Below are 19,119 nucleotides of genomic sequence, written 5' to 3'. Positions count from 1 at the left end.
TGTTTTTTTTTTTGAGTGAGGGGAAGTTAACAGTTTATTCCCCAGCAAACACTCCCATAAGGGTTTTAACACCCATCAACAATTTTTGCATGAATAAATGATGATGAAAAATGGTATATATTAAGATTTTCATTGTCCTCCATTTCTTCTGAACTCTAGAGCTAGATACACATGCCTCTCCTTCAAGTCCTGTTTCCATTTCCAAAAAGCTCAACTTGCAATTCTAGGAGAAAAGACATTCCCAAGAAGCGTGAGAGACATATTGGGGGTCCACAGGGAAGATATCAGGTCTACTGGATTTTAATGTGCATGGTTGTAGCTTCTATACCTTGAACTCTCTCTACTATCTTGTTCCTGGTTTACAAGTTTGGTCTTCGTCAAGTTGAAGAGAATTCTGGTTTCCAAGGTCTAGGGTTGTGAATCTTTATGGAAGCAAATTGCATCGTCTTTTGGCATGGAGCAGTTGATAGGTTTAAAACAGCAAACTTAGTTGGCAGCAAACACTTTAACCACTATGCCACCAAGGTTTCTTTCCTTTGTACATACTGTTTGACCCTAGTGCAGTGGTTCTCAACCTTCCTACTGCAGCAACCCTTTCATACAGTGCCTCATGTTGTGGTGATCCCAACCATAAGATTATCTTCGTTGCTACTTCATACCTGTCATTTTGCTACTGTTATGAATCAGGCAACCCCTGTGAAAGGGTCGTTCGAACCCCCAAAGGGGTCGCGACCCACAGGTTGAGAATTGCTGCCCTAGAAAGTGATTCCTTTCTCTTGCTAGAGTTCAACTAGTCCAGCTAATTATCTACTAAAACAGCTAATTGGCTTCAACAACACACGTCCTCTGAAAAACATACCTAGATCCTTAGTTAAATGTCATTTCCTTCTCCTCTTCAGGACAACTAGTCCACCATTCAAAGTGATAACAGCAATAAAATGATCAAATGTATCATAGGTTATATAATCTTTGTGTTAGTACTGGTTAACTAAAGAAACAAATTCACGGACATTTATATGTGTATAAGAAAGAGCTTTATATAAAAGAACAATTTTATGTTGAGAAAACATTCCAGCCCAGTCCAGATCAAGTCCAATATTTGCCCATATGTCCGATACCAATCTATGAATTCCTCTTCAGATTCACACTACACATGCAATGATGCCGAATGCCAAAAGATGACAGGTCAGTGGGTGTAAAGTCTTGTGGATTCAGTGGCAGTGGAAGCATCTCAACGCTGGCAGGGGTCTCCATGTGGTTTGTCCAGCTCTAAGGTTCCATGTGTCTTGTGAGCAAGAAGGTGAAGCAGAATCTGTCTGTATCTGGCTTCCAGTGAGCTATTTATCTCCTTGGCACCTCCAAAATGAGGTCACCAAGCTGTGACCTGATTGACAGGCTAGACTCCACCCCTTTGCAAGTTGACGGATTATGTAACTGCCACATTCCTTTACTAAAATGTTCTTTACATGATATAGCTTAGGCAATGGGTAAGAGTAAGAGAATGTTTACCTGATTATTGATGCACTTCTTGCATACCTGCTAGACGATCTAGTTTTATATCAGGGAAACCAGTGTGGGGAGGAAAAACAATGGGGACACCGACTACAGGAGGCAGAAAGGCCAAATACTATCTGCGTCCCTAAACATACATCCTATAAACATACCTCATCCTTAGGTCTACTTTGTATATTAAAAAAATTAAAAATTATTTGGAAAATAATTGAGTGTTTTCCCATATGAGATATTAAGATCAATATTAAACACTGATAATTGAAGTAAGTTAGAACTAGTATAAAAAATGATGGTTCACTAAAACAAAGAATCTCAGAATTTCAAAAAATCATATATGTAACAGGTTGCTATATAACAGAGAAAATGATGAGAAAAAGGATCTAGCATTCAGTGACAGTAACAAACTCTAGCAGTTTTGTGGCAAAAATATATGCAATACAGAGTGAGTGGGCAACTCAGCAATAAAAGAACTTCAAATGAACACAATGAGTTATAACAAATTGTCAAGAGCAAAATTTCTAATTTTGGTACCACTGAAAGCAAATGTTTACATTCCTACCAGCACTGTTACAACAAATATCGCAAGGAAATGGTCCGTTAAGGTAGGAACTCTACTTCTGGATATCCACCAACCCTACGGAAGTAAATAGGAAATGGGAAAGAAAAAATAATCCTGTTCAAGTTTGTCACAAATGTTAAATAGTGAAAATGAAAGTAAAAATTTTAACCACTACACAATGACTAAACCTGTATTAATAGACTGAAACAAGTAAGAGAAATGATACCAAATGATAAATGATTTGGTACCACCTAACAACTTGGTTATACTACAAAAAGAATCTTTTAAAAAGATCTATGTCTATATAAAAAAAGAATGAAAGGAAAAGTTTAAAGATGATACGTATTCAATTATGAAATTTAGATTGTATTCTACAATACGATAACTTTCAATATTTAAAAAATAATGTTCAGATAGAATAATTATGATTAAACATATTAAAATAGCAAGACAGTGCTAAGAAACAAAGAAAAACACATCCACTAATGGGGGGGAACAGAAGACATATAACTTATGAAAATCCCCAAAGCATATTAAAACTAGAAAGCTAAAAATAAGGGAAAAACTAGGTAATGATTGCTATTGTTTGGTACCATCTAGTCAATTCCAACTCATGACACGTAATGTACAACAGAAAAAAACACATGATCCTGAGGCAATGTCATCACTGTTGTTTGCGCCCACTGTTGCTGCCACTGTGCCAATCCATCTCATTGTAGGCAATCCCCTTTCACTGCCCCTCTCCTTTAAAAGCATAATGTCCGTATATAGAGACTGGTCCATCCTGAAAACATAACCAAAGTATGTGAGACAGTCTCACCATCTTTGCTTCTATGGAGAAAGTTCTGGCTGTACTTGTCCGAAGATAGACTAACTACTTTGTTCTTCTGGCAGTGCATGTGTGGTAGTTACATAATCTCGTGTTAACTTGTGGCTACTAAGACTGAAGGGGTAGAGTTTAGCCTGGCAATCAGGTCACAAGGCAACACCCACCAGGGGATTCTAGGAACTTCCTCTTTTTTTCTCCATGGAGGAAGAACACTCTGTTTCACCTGTTGACAACCCACATGGCACCACATGGCAGCCAGCACTGAGCTGCTTCCACCACCACTGGATCCACAAGACTTTTCACCCACTGGCTGTGATCTTCCTGCCTTCAGCATCATTGCATGTGCTGAGTCAGTCTGAAGAAGAATTTATGAATTAGTATTGGATTATGGCTAATATCGGACTTAGTCTGGACTGGGCTGGGATGGGATGTTTTCTTAATATACTATTGCTGATTAATATAAAGCTCTCTCTTACATCTATTTATATAAGTGTCTTTGGATTTGCTTCTCTAGTCTACCTGGACTAACAACCATGGTATAATCATAATTATTCACTAACACCTTAACTTTTAATAATCAATTATTCTGTCTTCCTTATGCATAATCCAGCCTTTGCATGCACAGGAGGATATAGAAAATACCATCAGTTAGGCCAGACAAACCTTATGCCTCTGGATGGTATTTTGCACTTAAAAGAGGTCTTTCGCAGCAGATTTGCCCATTACTGCTGCTTCTCTGGATGTTGCTTGTGGATTCAAGCAAAATAAAATCCTTGACAAATTCAACTTTTTCTCTGTTTGGCATAATTCTGCTTATTGACTCAGTTGTGAACATTTCCGTTTTCTTTACACTAAGTTGTAATCCATACTGAAGGCTACAGTCTTTGATCTTAATTTTAATTAGTAAGTACTTCAAATACTCGTCACTTTCAGTAAGCAAGGTTGCCATATGGCAGGTTGTTAATGAGTCTTCCTCCAATCCCGATGTCATATTCCTCTTTATTCAGGCCAACTTCCCAGAGTATTTGCTCAGTATATACAGGGTGGGAACATTCACTAAGTATGTGGAGTTTAAAAGGCCATAGAGATCAGTTAATTCAATTTTCATTGTGAATCACTAATTTAGGCATTCACCAATCTGAAGGACTAGATGAGTTTAACAATTCTATAACCATTACCAAGCACTAACTAACAATACAGGAGTGTAATTGCTGAGAATGCTTACTAGGTACAAGACCATGCAGAATGCTTTACACGCACTGTTTTATTGAATTCCCACAACTCTATGAAGTTTTGTTATTTGCCAATATGGAAGGAACTGAACCTAAGAAATTTAAGTGATTAGCTCAAGATCACATGATGACTGGTTATTACTGATGTAGTTTTTATCGAAAAAAGAAAACATTAAAATTATAATTTTCATGTAACAGAGAGTAAGATTTCCAAGAATATATTCTAAATCAAGGTTCCCAAATTTATTTGTTTACTTTCTCCATTTCAGAAAGAAAAAAAATTCATCAGCACCCCCTGGCAATTGAAAAAGTTAGGCTATCGCCCGTAATCCAGGATAAAGTATAGGTAACTGCTATTGCAGCCCCTGAATTGTTCCACAGAATGATGGCCCTTTTTTCTCCTGGGACGATTTACAGTCTCAAAAACCCGCAAGGGCAGTTCCACTCTGTCCTGTAGGGTCACCATGAGTCAGAATTGACTTGGTAGTGGTGAGTTTGAGTTGGGATCATGCCAGGGCCCCCCACCTCTTCTTCCAGGGTATGGTAATACCTACTTTGGAAAACACTGTTCTAAATATTAACTCCTCCACAAGGCTATAATTAATGCTAGAAAAAAGAACTTTAATATTCAAAGAAAAATGATAAAAGGCTTTTAGATTTTGAAAGTACATATTGCTGTTAAGTTTGGGGTTTGTTTGTTTTTAAGCAAGATAACAAAGAAAATACTACACTATAGTTTTAGATTTCAAAAAATACCAAAAACAATTTTCAATTGCTTTATAGCTTTTAGGAAGAAATAAGAAGAGAGAGAGATGAAAACTTCCTAATATTTGGAGAAACTGTGAGGTAGGAGGAGGGATCACAAACTTAAGGGCATGGATTACTGCAAAATACAATGCTGATTCCTTGGCTTTCTGAAGTGACAGAAAACAGGTGAATAAACCATGATCTTGACAATTTACCTGACCTAGAAAATATTTACTGTTAGAATCTGGGTGTTTGAAATGGCTAACCATTTGACCCTTGCCAAAGGTTGGCAGTTCGAATCTACCCAGACACCTGCCTCAGAACAAGCCTGGAGGATCTGCTTCTGAAAGATTACAGCTTTATGAAACCTATAGGGCAGCTGTACTCTGCACACATGAAATAGCCATGTGTCAGAATCACTTGACAAGAAGATTATAAATGTATGAGGAATTTGAAAAAGCACAAAATCTGACAAATTGTAAAACACCACTTTAAAACATCACACTTCAAACAAGATGCTGTCAAATCATATTCTCTAATTGGGTTCTAAAATTTTAAAAAATCTAGTATTTATAGCACACCTAGTATAGAAGTATAATTCAACTTTTAAAAATGTATTTAATTTTAAAAAGTAAACCATCAGTTTTCCCATAGTCTATCTTTTAATTTTAATTACAGTACAACCACTGAAAATAAAGCTCCTGGTCAAGTACGTGCATGCAAGTGTGAGCATGAGAATTAATAGGTATAGTATTAAAGCAATTCTGCATTTTAGTAAGTACATTTAAATGTAGTACTACACAGCTAAAATGCTAAATTTTATCAGGCTAAAATCTTACTAATTAAACCGAGTTTTAGTCTTTGACATTTCCCAGTGCTTTAGGCCTTTAGAAATAGGTATTTTCTTCACATATGAGTATTATTCTTCTCTACTTCCTGTTTGTCAAAATGACTTACAATCTTTGAAGGCAGGGAGTTCTGGTTTTCAATGCCAAGAGTCATTAGGGGAAAAGCAAATCAAAATCACAATAAGATACACTTGTTAGAAGCCATCAAATTGATTTCAATTCACAGCAACCCTATATACAACAAAACACTACTGCCCTGTCCCACACGATCCCTATCATTGTTCTTATATGTGAAGACACTGTGCCAATCTAGCTTGTCTAGACACCTTTAGGATACCTATTTAATCAGAAAAAATGAAAACAACGAGTATTGAAGAGGATGTGGGACAATTGGAACCCTTATGCATTGCTGGTGGAAATGTTATATACTACTATATGGTGAAGCCAGTGGGAAAATCCTTAGAAGTTCCTCAAAAAGTTAAACACATAATTACCATATTGTTAGGTGCCAATTCATAGTGACCCAATGTATAAGTGAAGGAAACACTGCTCAGTCCTATGCCACTTTCACAATCATTGCCACAACCATGGTCAATCCCTATCATTGAGAGTCTTCTCTTTTTTGCTGACTTTCTACTTCTACCAAGCATAATGTCTTTTTCCAGAACTAACTCCTCTTGTTGATATGTCCAAAGTATGCGGGACCATAGGATCCAGCTATCATTCTCCTCTTTCTACCCAAAAGGCTTCAAAGTAGGGTATCAGATACCTGTGATGTTTACTGCAGCATTAAGCACAACAATCTGATGCTGGAAGTAACCCAAATACCCATCAACAGATGAATGCATTATAAACAAAAAAAACAGTGGTGTATGTCCATACAATCGAATATTAGCCACACAGATAAATTAAGTACATGCTACAATGTGGATGGACATGGAAAACATTATGATGAAATAAACCTGAGATACAAAAAGGCAAGTATTACATAATCCTATTTTATGAAATATCAGAACAGACAAATTCACAGAGTAAAGTTCAACCTGGTTTTCAGGAGCTGTGGGGTAGGGACGTGGGGAATTATGCCGTAGCAGACACTGAGTTTCGACTGAGAGTGATGAACAACACTCGGCGATGAGTTGTAATTACGGCTGCACAGCACTGTGGTTAATGTCACACAAGTGTGCACTTAAAATGTTTAAAGTGGCAAAGGTTCTGCTACATATATTTTATCATCATAAAAAATTTAAGTAAAAATTTCTCAAGTAAATGCCACAGCACTGTAATATAAGCACACTAGTTTCTCATCATGGAGACCTCGTAGCAGTGAGTTATGCGTTGGGCTGCTAACCTCAAGGTCACCAGTTTAAGTCCACCAACCACTGCACAGAAAAATGACAAAGCTTTTTGGTGCCTGTATAGATTTACATGTACCAATCAAAAACAAAAAGGGGCAGATCAACTACATCCTTTAGAGTCGCTATGAGTTTTCCGCGGGGTGGAGGGGGTCAATTTCCTCATTACTTTATCCTAGCACCTAACATTCTTCCTAGTATAGGTGCTACCCAGACATAGGATGGATGACTAGATGGATGGATGGATAGACGGACGGACAAGCAAACATATGGCTGAATAAATGGATAGAAAAGGAAGAGAGGGGAAGAAAATGGTAGATTAAAATGAGGCAAAACTGAAAGTAATAATTTAGAAGAGGCATCCTGAAATTCTGACCTAAGAAACAATAAGAGTAAAAACTAAATCTAAACGTTTTTAGGAAATAAAAATAACAGGATTTGATATGTCTGACTAAAGTAAGAGGACCAAAAATGAAAAACTTAAGACGGTCAACACTGTTGTCTTTGGGCAGATCGTAATTTATTCACTGAGGCGATTTCTAAGCATCACTCACAGTAATTAGAAATGGAGATAGAAGTATTAGGAAGGTTCGGTTTAGGTGAAGGACCACCGAGAGTCAGGACGAGATGAAATGGGTCTTGGAAAGAAAGGACGGGAGAATAAAGATGAGAACGTGGCATGTGTGGATTCGTGCCACCACGTCAGCTCTAACTAATAGCGTCCTCCCGTATTACAGAAAAGGTCCTGTGCCCTCATCAGGATCACTGGTACGTTTGAGTGCATTGGGTTGGTTATTTTGTCACACCATCTCATCGAGGGTTTCCCTAAATTGCCATCAACACTATCCTTCTCCAGTAACTGATCTTTCTTGATGGCACGTCAAAACAAGAAATCTGAAGAAGCCTTGCCATGCAAGTAACACCAGCAACAGATGATAAAGAACAAACACACGTACTTGTTCCAGAGTAGATTCCAACACATAACAACCCCCATGTATGTGTCGGAGTAGAACTGTCCTCCGTAGAGTTTGTAAGTATGAATTTTTCAGAAGTCAATTGCCAGACCTTTCTTCTGAGGCCTAGGAGACAAATCTTGAAACTGTTGATTAGCAGTCAAGCACAGTTTACAATTTGCACCACTCATGGACTCCAGCTGATGAAAAACCCTAATATATTGATGTGCTTACTCAGGAACGTGTGAAACACATGAAGGAGGCCATGAACAACGGACTTTATAATACTGTCCCAGACAACAAGCTTGATGAGGGCAGGGGCCACATTTAATTGTACGCTTATCACACATACAATGAAGACAATGAAGACTACAGTGCTGAGGACATACGTGAAGACAGTTTAAAAGCAGTTTGTGACTATACCTTTAAATTGTACAATAAATATATCCTACAGAGCTGCAAATAAAGGATTCATTAAAATAATTAAAGATATAAATAAGAGCTCAAGGAGCTAAACTCAGTTTAATGAATAAAATATTTACTTCCTAATCCATGAGAAGCTTCCTTTTCTATCAGAAATAGCAGTACAAGTCAGCAATATAAAATACTAAAATCCAGAAACATGTGTTATACACTTAGTTTACTTGTAGAATAATAGTAAACGATACTTAGCTAATTCCATTAAAATGATACAGAGTTCTAGTATTGCCACATGGCAATTTCACAAAGTTGAAACAATGCTATATTACTAATATAAATTTCACCCAATTTACATTACTGAATGGCACCAAAACTTACAAGTAACAAATCTCAATTATTAGTTTAAGAGTGGTAGGAATTACAACTAGAATTAGAAAACCAAAAAGAAAGAACACTTCTGTTCTGATCCTAAACTGAAAGTCAAACTAAAGAAAAGCCTCAAGTTGCAATATTGAAAATGATTCTAAGGACAAAATAAAGAATGATGCAGAAAGCATCAAGAGAAGATGGAAAGAATATACAGCCATCACACCAAAAAGAATTTGTTAACATTCAACCACTTCAAGAAGTACCATAGGAGCAAGAACCAGTTACTGAAGGAAGAAGTCCAAGCTGCATTAGTCAAAAGCTAGGTTCCAGGAATTGATGGAATTCCAACAGAAACATATGGGAGACAACTACTTGTCTGACTGGAAGGGATCTATTTGAACCCATTCCAGAGTAAGGTGACTCAACAGAATGTTCAAATTATAGAACAGTATTATAGATATCACATGCAAGTATAATGTTGCTGAAGATCCCCAACAACAGCTACAGCCGTACATTAACAGTGAGCTACCAGAGGTTCAGGCTAGATTCAGAAAATGACATGGAACAAGGGATATTGATGCTGATGTCAGATGGATCTTGCCTTGAAGCAGAAAATACCAGGGAAAAGTGTACAAAGGCATTTGTCTGTGTGGATCATAACATTGGTATAATCTTGAGAAGAATAGGAATTCCAGAAAACTTCATTGTGCTCATGCAAAACCTAAATGAAGAGGCAAATGGAACAAGGAAATACTGCATGGTTTAAAATCAGGAAAGGCGTGCATTATCAGGGTTGTAATCCTCTCACTACACTTATTCAATTTGTATGATGATCAGATAATCAGAGAAGCTGATTATATAAAGAATGCAGCATTAGGATTGGGGAGACTTATTAACAACCTATATATGCAGAATGACAAAACCTTGCTTGCGGAAAGTGAGGATGACTTGAAGCACTTGCTGAAGAAGATCAAGGATTGCAACCTTCAAAATTATAACTCAGTATAAAGAAAACAAAATCCTCAAGAATGGCCAATAGTAAAATCATGATAAATGGAGGAAAGATTGAAGTTGTCAAGGACTTTGTCTTGCTTGGAACCACAATTAATATTCATGGAAGCAACAGTCAAAAGATCAAGCAATGCGCTAGGTACATCTGCTGCACAAGACCTCTTTCAAGCACTGAAAAGCATGGATGTTATTTTGGGGACTAAACCTAACACCTGACCCATCATATTTTCTACTGCCTCATATACAGGTGATAATTGGACACTGAGTAAGGAAGATCAAAGAAAAATCAATGAACTAGAAGAGTGGTTCTCAACCTTCCTAATGCCGTGAGCCTTTAATACAGTTCCTCATGTTGTGGTGACCCTCCCAACCATCAAATTATTTTCATCGTTGTATCTTAACTGTCATTTAGCTACTGTTATGAATCGGGTGACCCCTGTGAAATGGGTCGTGACCCATAGGTTGACAACCACTGCTTTAGAACTATGGGGTTGGTGAAGAACAGTCAAAGTACCACAGACTATCAAAATGACAAACAAAGCTCTTGGGGACGAAGTACAATCAGAAAGCTTCTAAAGGACAAAGATGAAATAGAGGAGCATAGGAAAAGAGAATGGCCCTCAACAAGATGAATTGACACAATGGCTGCAACAATGTGGTCCAACAGAAAAACAACTGTGAGGGATGGCAAAGCTCTGGGGGCCAAGCTTTGTCCTGCTGTACAGTTAGTTACTATGAGTCAGAACAACTCTAGCTAGCATTAAGCATTTAACTTGAGACGGCTGAAAAACGAGTTAGCAGCTAACCTAGGATTATCCTTGGATCCTTTATCCTGTTTATTATACACATATAATTTAGAGCAGTGGTTCTCAACCTTCCTAATGCCGCCACCCTTTAATACAGTTCCTTATGTTGTGGTGACCCTCCAACCATGAAATTATTTTCGTTGCTACTTCATAACTGTAATTTTGCTATTGTTATGAATTGGACGGCCCCTGTGAAAGGGTCATTCGACCCCCAAAGGGGTCACGACCCACAGGTTGAGAACCGCTGATTGAGTATTCTTGAAAGTACTTATATTAAAAAAATATTAAAAGAAACAAAAATGTGCTTCTCAAAAGCAAACAATTTTTCATCTTTGCTCAAAAGAAAGCAATTTTCCATTTTTCACCTTAACTTCATACCTCCAAGTAAAATCAGTAACATTTTCTGTTCTTTAAATGCAAAGAAGATATAAGACATGTTAACAACATTAATTTACAATTTTCATATCATAAGGATCAGTTTTCAACATAAAAAGGTACTAACTACAGAAATGGACAATCTAGTCTGAAGTTTTAATTTTTGGTGCTATGTAGCCATATAAATAAACTAAAAATAAAAGTCTAAATTTTTGGAAAATGTTAAAATAAGCTACATCAATACTAAAAACCAAGAAAAAATCCTCAATTGTTTATGTATACACTTTTTAATCTACCATAAGGCAAAAGTTTCACCCAAACATACACAAATCTTGGCTGTCTTCCCTTTGGTGGCATATGCACAAATAATGCAAACTAATTTAAGACATAATATAATCAAAATAATATATGTGTAAATGCAAGTAAATATAGCCATACCACAGGGCCAAGTATATATATTTTTATTTTTTTCAGTAGCCATATTCATTTGTATTTTATACAATGAGCTATAATATCACTCACTGATCAAAAATAAATCTACAAATATTTCAAGTGTCTTTTTAGCACCTTCATTGTGATTGATAAATATGGACTATCTTTAATCTTTTTGTATACTTTTAGTATGATTTTGGGAAGCTTTTGCCATTTATCACTGTTTATACAACTCTACACCAGAGTTTACCACTGACTTTTGAAAATGCCATCATCACTGAGGCAGTGTAACATAGTAATTTAAGTGCAAAACATTTTAAACTGGTGAACATAGTGGTAGGACCCTGGAAACAAGTATTTAACCATATCAGAGGCCTCTGTTTCCTTATTTGAAAAACAGCCGCAATACATATAGGAAAGGCTTGTTGTGAGGATGTAACAAAATAACATTTAGAACAGCGTCCAAAATAACAATTAGAATAGTGTCCAACATAAGAATTAATCAAGGTTCATTGCTTTCATATAATATAAAAAAATTAAAAGATAACTTTGGAGATTTTTTTTATAAATCATTTTATCGGTGGCTTGTACAATTCGTCACAATCCATCTATCCATTGTGTCAAGCACATTTGTACACTTGTTGCCATTATCATTCTCAAAACATTTTCTTTCTACTTGAGCCTTTAGTATCAGCTCATTTTTTTCCTTCCCTCCCTCCCAAACCCTTGCTACTTTATAAATTATTTTTCCATGTATTAGACTGTCTGATGTCTCCCTTCACCCACTTTTCTGTAGTTCATCCACCAGGGAGGGGGTTACATGTAGATCATTGTGATGGGTTCCCCTTTTCTCCCCACCTTCCCCTTAGCCTTCTGGTATCGCTACTCTCATTATTGGTCCTGAGGAGTTTACTTGTCCTGGATTCCGTTTCCAGCTCTGATCTGTACCAGTGTACATCCTCTGGTCTAGCCGGATTTGTAAGGTATCACCAATTGGGTTCATGATAGTGGAGATGGGGGGGAGGACGCATTAAAGAACTAGAGGAAAATTGTTGTTTCATAGGTGCTAAACTGCACTCTGACGAGCTCGTCTCCTCCCCATGACCCTTCTATAAGGGGATGTTCAGTTGCCTAAAGATGGGCTTTAGGTCCTCACTCTGTACTCCCCCTAATTCACATTGATAGATTTTTTGTTCTGGGTCTTTGATGTTGATACCTGATCCCATCAACACCTCATGATCACACAGGCTAGTGTACTTCTTCCATGGGGACTTTGTTGCTTCTCAGCTAGATGACCGCATATTTGTCCTCAAGCCTTTAAGACCCAAGATGCTATATCTTTTGATAGTTGAGCACCATCATCTTTCTCCACCATATTTGCTTATGCACCCATTTTGTCTTCAGAGATCATGTAGGGAAGGTGAGCATCATGGAATGCCAGATTAATAGAACAAAGTGTTCTTGCATTGAGGTAGTACTTGAGTAGAGGCCCAATGTCCAGAAGATAATTTTTATATCCTTTCTATCAATATGCTATGGATCTGTGGATCTAGCTCCTCAAATACAGTATACAATATCATGATAATACAGAATATAATAACATCATTTATGGTTGATACTCCCCTCCAAAAACAAAGTTACATTTATTGGTAGATGTCTATGGATTTTCCAAGTTCACCAACAGGGAGAGGAATCGGGCCAGAACAGTAAAGCTAAACTGATATGTATGCAATACATTTTTTTGACCCTGTGGCAATTCCTCTTTTGTAGATGTCAGGGGTAATCACCAACGAAACTATGGAAGCAAAATACTAACAAAGCACCCATTAATGACAATTAGAATTCTTGGCGTAGTAGTGCATGACACAAAAACTTTAAAAAATAATTATGGTTTAATTGGCACTCTGCTCACCAAGTTCAAAGAAACTGCCTGCCAACATGATAGGTTTAATACTAGTCAGCTTTACTATATTTTATATTTAGGGTTTTTTTTACCTCACGAACTCTATATAAAAAGCACAGTTAAATATGTCATAAAGCTATTCCTTGTTTTCAGCATTTAAAATTAAAAACACCATAATTATATTTTATATATATGTACTTTCAAGTTATTTCTTACTAAAAAGTTTAAGCAATAATTACCCAATCAAAATTGAAAAGAACCTAAAATTATTTCTCCTGAACATGCTTGAGGAGATAGATTTTAAAATAGATAAAACAGCTAAGGAATATTTTGGTTTACTTCTCCCATTGAGCAATAATTCATTAAACAATTATCTACCATCAATGTATATAAGTTATATAAAAGAATGTCAGTGTATGATGTTGTAATTACATACATGTGAATACTAGGAAGTAGCAAAAGACTCAAAATGCAGTGCCTTATAAATATTCAGCACTATCAGACAATAACAAAGAAATTAGTAAAGCAAAAATTTCATATTCACAGATAATTTTTTCAGGTAAGGAGTATCACCACACCGTCATCTCCCTTTCGAATATCCATCTCAGTTGCGTTGTCCCTTTCATTGTTCACAATTTTTTAAAAACTGCACTGTTTTCAGTTAGTCCTATTTCACCAAAGGAAAATGAACGAGAAAACCACTGAAATTATGGAGGGGGAAAAAAGTCTTTTTTAACTCATAGAAAATGATTTTGTATGCCATCTTTTCCACCATTATTATAGTGCTGAGCCAATATCTGAAAACTAAACATATCAACAAGCATGTATATTAAAATTTGTTTACTCAGCTATAGAGCAAAACCATTTTATTTTTCTATTTTTTATAAAAAAGACTTATTAAAACATGACTCCTATAAAATTATTTAAATAAATTAATAAAGCATGACTCGTGCTGTACAAAGCTCTCATTAATTGAATCGACTCTCTCAATCCCATCTTTTCTTCCTCTGTAGCTCTCACTTCCTCTTCTTTCCTTCTGACAACACAGTTCACATAGGCAGGCTACATGATGTCTAATACCTAACACTGAAAGTTACTTCTACCGAGCCTGAAGCAAGGATGAAAATAAATGGAACACTTCATAGGAGCTAATTGTAATAAAACAAATATTAACAAGATTTTAGTTCTACATTTACTTTTATCCGATGCTAAAAATAAAATTTCATAAAATATAAGAATGTATTTTTAATCACACATAAATTCCTCTAGATGTCTTTGTTAACATTTTAGATTTTCTCCCATAGAGACTTAAATCTTGATTGTCCAATTAGACCCAACACATATATAGGAAAAAATTCAATGTGCCCTCAATAGAGCCTTGGTAGTAAACATGTTATATAAAACACGAATTATGAATACGACCTGTTAGTTTCACAAAGAGATGTGAAATACTGAATGTTAGGTGACCAAGTGGGATAAAGAGTCCCATAATTCAGAGACTTAACCCTAAGCTGAAATTCCTTTCACAAACAATGGGTATGTGTCAACATCATAAAGGCAGCAAGCTGCAAGACAGGGCTGTTCTCACAAGGATCTGAACAGTGACATCTTGACGTCAAATACACTTTCAGGTTTCTTGTGTTTTGTTATTGAAATTCAGATTTCAGTCGTGCATTTTAACTGTGGTGTTGCTTGTTTTTTGTGTGCCATCAAGTGGACTAGTTGACTTGTAACTCATAGCGACCCCCCCATGGCAGGTACATCTGCCCCAGAGGAATTCCTAGGCTGTAATCTTTACTGGAGCTGATTGCCAGGTTTTCTCTTTCGGAATCGCTTGCTGGGTGGGTTCAAAAAACCAACCTTTGTTGTGCCACCAAGCCTCCATTATTTTCACTGTAAGATGATCAAATAACCACAAATTACAACTGAACAGCAATTTTAAAACAGCTTAGATTCAAAGACTCACCTTTTTTTTTTTTAAGCCCTGCATTTTAACTGTCAAGTGTTCTGGTCCATGCAGTGAAAAATGGTAACAGATAAAAATGGTAATACCTTTTCTACTCTAGAATGTTCTTGTAACGTCCAAGAAATATATCCTCATACAAAGAGTACTCCTTAAATATATACACATTTTTCTTGGTAGTTTGTTCCAATCCATTGTTTATGAAAATATGCAGGTGTCAGAATTACAAAAAAAAACAACTGACATTACTTCATTAACAAAGCAACGCCCCAATATTTAATCACTAAAATAACTTTTTAGTAATAATAATTCATGAAAAATGAAGGGTTCATGAGCTAAGGGGAAGTGGGGAGAGAAGGGGAAAATGAGCAGCAGATATTAAGGGCTCAAGTAGAAGGCAAATGTTTTGAGAATGATGATGGCAACAACTGTACATATGTTCTTGACACAATGGATGTATGTATGGATTGTGATAAGAATTGTATGAGTCCCAATAAAATTATTAATAAATAAATAACTTTTTAGCCCCACACTAGAACAAAACAAAACCAATGTTGTCACCTCGGACAACAGTTTTATTTAAAAATGGATTTAATCTTATTTCTAGCTTCAGCTAGGCTATGGGACTACTCTGGGCATCAAAGATCTTAAAATCCCATTCATTTTCTTCTGCCCAATGGCTAACAAAATAAATCCGAAATATAGTAACCCAGATGTGTTAACTTTGACCTCTTATACAAGAGCTATAAAAAAATTAAAAGTCTGCCAACAGACATTAAAAAGAACAAGAACGAGAACGCAAAGTTTGAAAGAATTCTCTGCCTTGAAGCCCAGTATTTCTTGACAAGTAACAGACGGCCTAACTGCCAGGAATACACTTTAGTGACCCTAGGAACGGCCACGTCGCTAAATAAAATCTTCCACTTTATACCTAGAAAGAAAGCCAATCTGGCCAAGTCAAGCGATGATACCAGAAGCCACCAAAACATATATAATAAAAGAGACGCTTTTATAGACGAAAGAGAAGCTCCACGGATTCCAGCTAAATGCCTTTGCCATGTTTGCAGAAGAAAAGCTAATTGTTAAAGGCCATGTGACACTACACATCTCCGAGGGGAAAGGGTGGCAGGAAGAGCGAGGAGGAGTTCAAGGCAGTTCAGGGTCAGAACCAGCTCCGGCATCCTGTCATTAGCAAACGTTCCCCAAGCTCCGGGCAAAATCCCGCTTCCCCGCCAAGGAGTGGGTGAAAAGTCGGGGGAGAACGCGAATCCAGGTGGCAGCGTGGGGGTGATGAGCGGGAGGGAATCTGGAGCTATCCAGCTGAGTTGGGGAACAAATGGGCCGGATACAAAAACGCCGAGAAAGGCAACTGCGATGGACACGACACTACCTGGCCGCCCCCGGGGGGGCCCTCCCCCATTGGTCCTCGGCGCCCCCCACTGCCCCCTCCCCCGCTCCAGCCCTCCCGAGACCAACACTCGGAGGTGAGACCCGCCGGCGGGCGGCCGCCTGATCTTTGTCTCCGCCCGCTCCCCACGCGGGGGCTCCCCCGCCCGCGCCCCCAGCGCACACCCCGCCGTCTCCAAGGAGCTGCCGGCCACCGCCTGCGCGCCCACCTCGGGGGACCGGCGCCCCTGCCGGCCGCCCCGCCGAGGGGACCTTTGTGTCTCGGGGGACTTGCTGCCTCTTCCCCTCCTCCACCTCGCAGGGAGTTCGGTCTCCCCTGGAGACCGAAGCGGCTGCGAGCACCGGAGGCGGCGGCGGAGGCTAGAGACGCCTCCCGGGAAGGAGTGCGTGCGACACCCCCACTTCCTCACCCCCAACACCCCCCCGGAAATGCCTGGGCGACGCGGGGACCTCAATGGACCCCAGGGGCGACAGACACACGCAGCCCCCCGGCGCCGCGCCTCCCTCTCAACTTCTCGGCTGGGCCTGGGTCCCCCATCGGTCCCCCCGCCCCGGCCGCCCCTCCCCGCCCGGCCGCGGCCCGACAGCTGTGGGGAGCCCCGTGCCGACGGCGGCCGCGAACTCACCAGCAAGTGCGGGGGCCGAGTGCCCAGGCCCGGCGAGGCGCGGAGGGAAAGCCGCGCCGCCGACGCCCGCCGCGACCGGATGCAGGTCCGGGTCCTCGCGGCCGCCGAGCCGAGGCGCCTCCGAGGCGCGGGCCTCCGCCGGCGCCGCCTTCCGGCTCTCGCCGCGGCTCCGGGGGCCTCCGGGAGGGGCCGGGAGTCCCTCACGCGTTACCGAGCCCCCCGGTCAACATGGCTCCCGGGCCGCCGAGCCGCGCGGGCGGCTCACTGATCCCCTCCGAGAAGCCGGGGCGGGAGCCTGGCGGGCGCAGAGCCTCCGACTTCGCGCTGAGGACTGAGGGCTGAGGCGGCTGCTGCTGCTGCTTCTCCCGGGCTGTGCGGCCGGACCGTGGGGAGCTGAGGGGAACGCGGGCGGCCGCTGCGTGAGCGTCGTTTTCTCACTCGGCGACGGCGGATTGACGCCTCCGCTTGTTCCCCGGAGAAGAGCGAGCCACAGAGAAAAAGACTTTTATTGAAACGATCCAACCAGCGGCGGCGGAGAAAGGCGAGCGGGCCGTAGAAGCTCTCCCCACCCCCGCCCGCGCGCCTCGCCGGGGGCAGCGCGACCCCTGCCGGCGGCGGTGGCGGAGCCGGGGGCCAGGGGCGGGGCCGGCGGGGGGCGGGGCTAGAGGCCGGGGGCGGGGCCTGGGGCCGGGCGGGGTATCCCCGGGAAACCCCCGGCCCCCGAGCACCCGCGCCGCAGGCTCCCGGGCCTCGCTTCTGGAGCGGCAGGCGGAGGGAGGGGGCCCCCACCGTTAGGCAGTGTCCGCCCCCCTCCACTTGGAAAGGTAGGTATCTGAATAATTCAGTCCCCTCTCCCCTGCACCCCCACACAAAAACAAACAAACTCTTGCGAAAATCACCCACGAATGACTGTCAAATTACCAGTGTCCCTGTTCTACGCAGGCTCTCTCTAGAGTTGATGTCCAAGAACCCCCACCCCAGGCACACACGCACACACGCACACACACACACACACACACTTCAGTGGGTTGATGGCTGGAATTTTCCTCCTTTATTGTTTGCGGCTGGGTGGGGCCCAGTACAATACATTCATGCACGAATCATTCATTAATTTAAACTGCGCGTGGCAGTATGCGGAGTCCTCAAAGAACAAAGAGTCTAAACTGGGGTGAGAGTTGCTGAACAGTTATAAAAATCTGAGCGTCGTGAGGGGAAATACAAGACACTCTGAGGGCAGAAAGGAAGTACGGTTGCCTTAGGTTGGTTAGGGTTTGTTTTCTTGGGGGATGGGTCCCAGCGAGGTTGGCCCCAATTTTCGCTTAAGTATTTTCACTTTCTCCTGTCCCAGATGCTAAAAGCTGGTTTAAGGGAAAAACAGCAGAGTGAAAGTGAAGCCCAGCTGAAGTAATGCTGACCTAGTTTTTTACCCTAATAAGAATACAAGTATAAAAAAAAACAAATAGAAACCCCTGGAGGGGGATAATGAGAGGACTGAACGATGAGCCTGGGGGCCGGAAGTAGACAACAGAAAAAAATTACAACCACTTAAAAAGGCCTCCTGAAGCAAGAGAGAAATGCTTTCCCATTTTAACACCCGGAAGAAGAATGAGTACATTTTAAAGGCAATTTCGAATCACATATGTTCTCAGGACTAATGACAATCGTCGTCTTGGATTCCTGCTTGAATCCTGGTTGGAATCCTGGTTGAATCCTAAAGAAGCAGTTCCACTCTGACCTACAGGGTCACTGTCAGTCAAAATCAACTGGATGGC

General features: G+C 40.3%; 1 protein-coding gene across 2 annotated transcripts in view; it reads right to left on the bottom strand.

The window, feature by feature from the left end:
* The window catches only part of CDK17 (cyclin dependent kinase 17), a 106,885-nt gene extending 88,949 nt beyond the window's left edge, over positions 1-17,936 (bottom strand). For both annotated transcript variants that reach the window (XM_075551144.1, XM_075551145.1), the window contains exon 1: positions 17,348-17,936. The gene's annotated coding sequence lies outside the window, so the exon portion shown is untranslated. The remainder of the gene's footprint in view (positions 1-17,347) is intronic.
* Between the last annotated feature and the right edge of the window lie 1,183 nt (positions 17,937-19,119).

Source organism: Tenrec ecaudatus, chromosome 6, assembly GCF_050624435.1.
Source record: "Tenrec ecaudatus isolate mTenEca1 chromosome 6, mTenEca1.hap1, whole genome shotgun sequence".
NCBI lineage: Eukaryota > Metazoa > Chordata > Mammalia > Afrosoricida > Tenrecidae > Tenrec > Tenrec ecaudatus.
The sequence above is the reverse complement of the archived record's forward strand: the minus strand, read 5'-3'. Positions and strand labels throughout refer to the sequence as shown.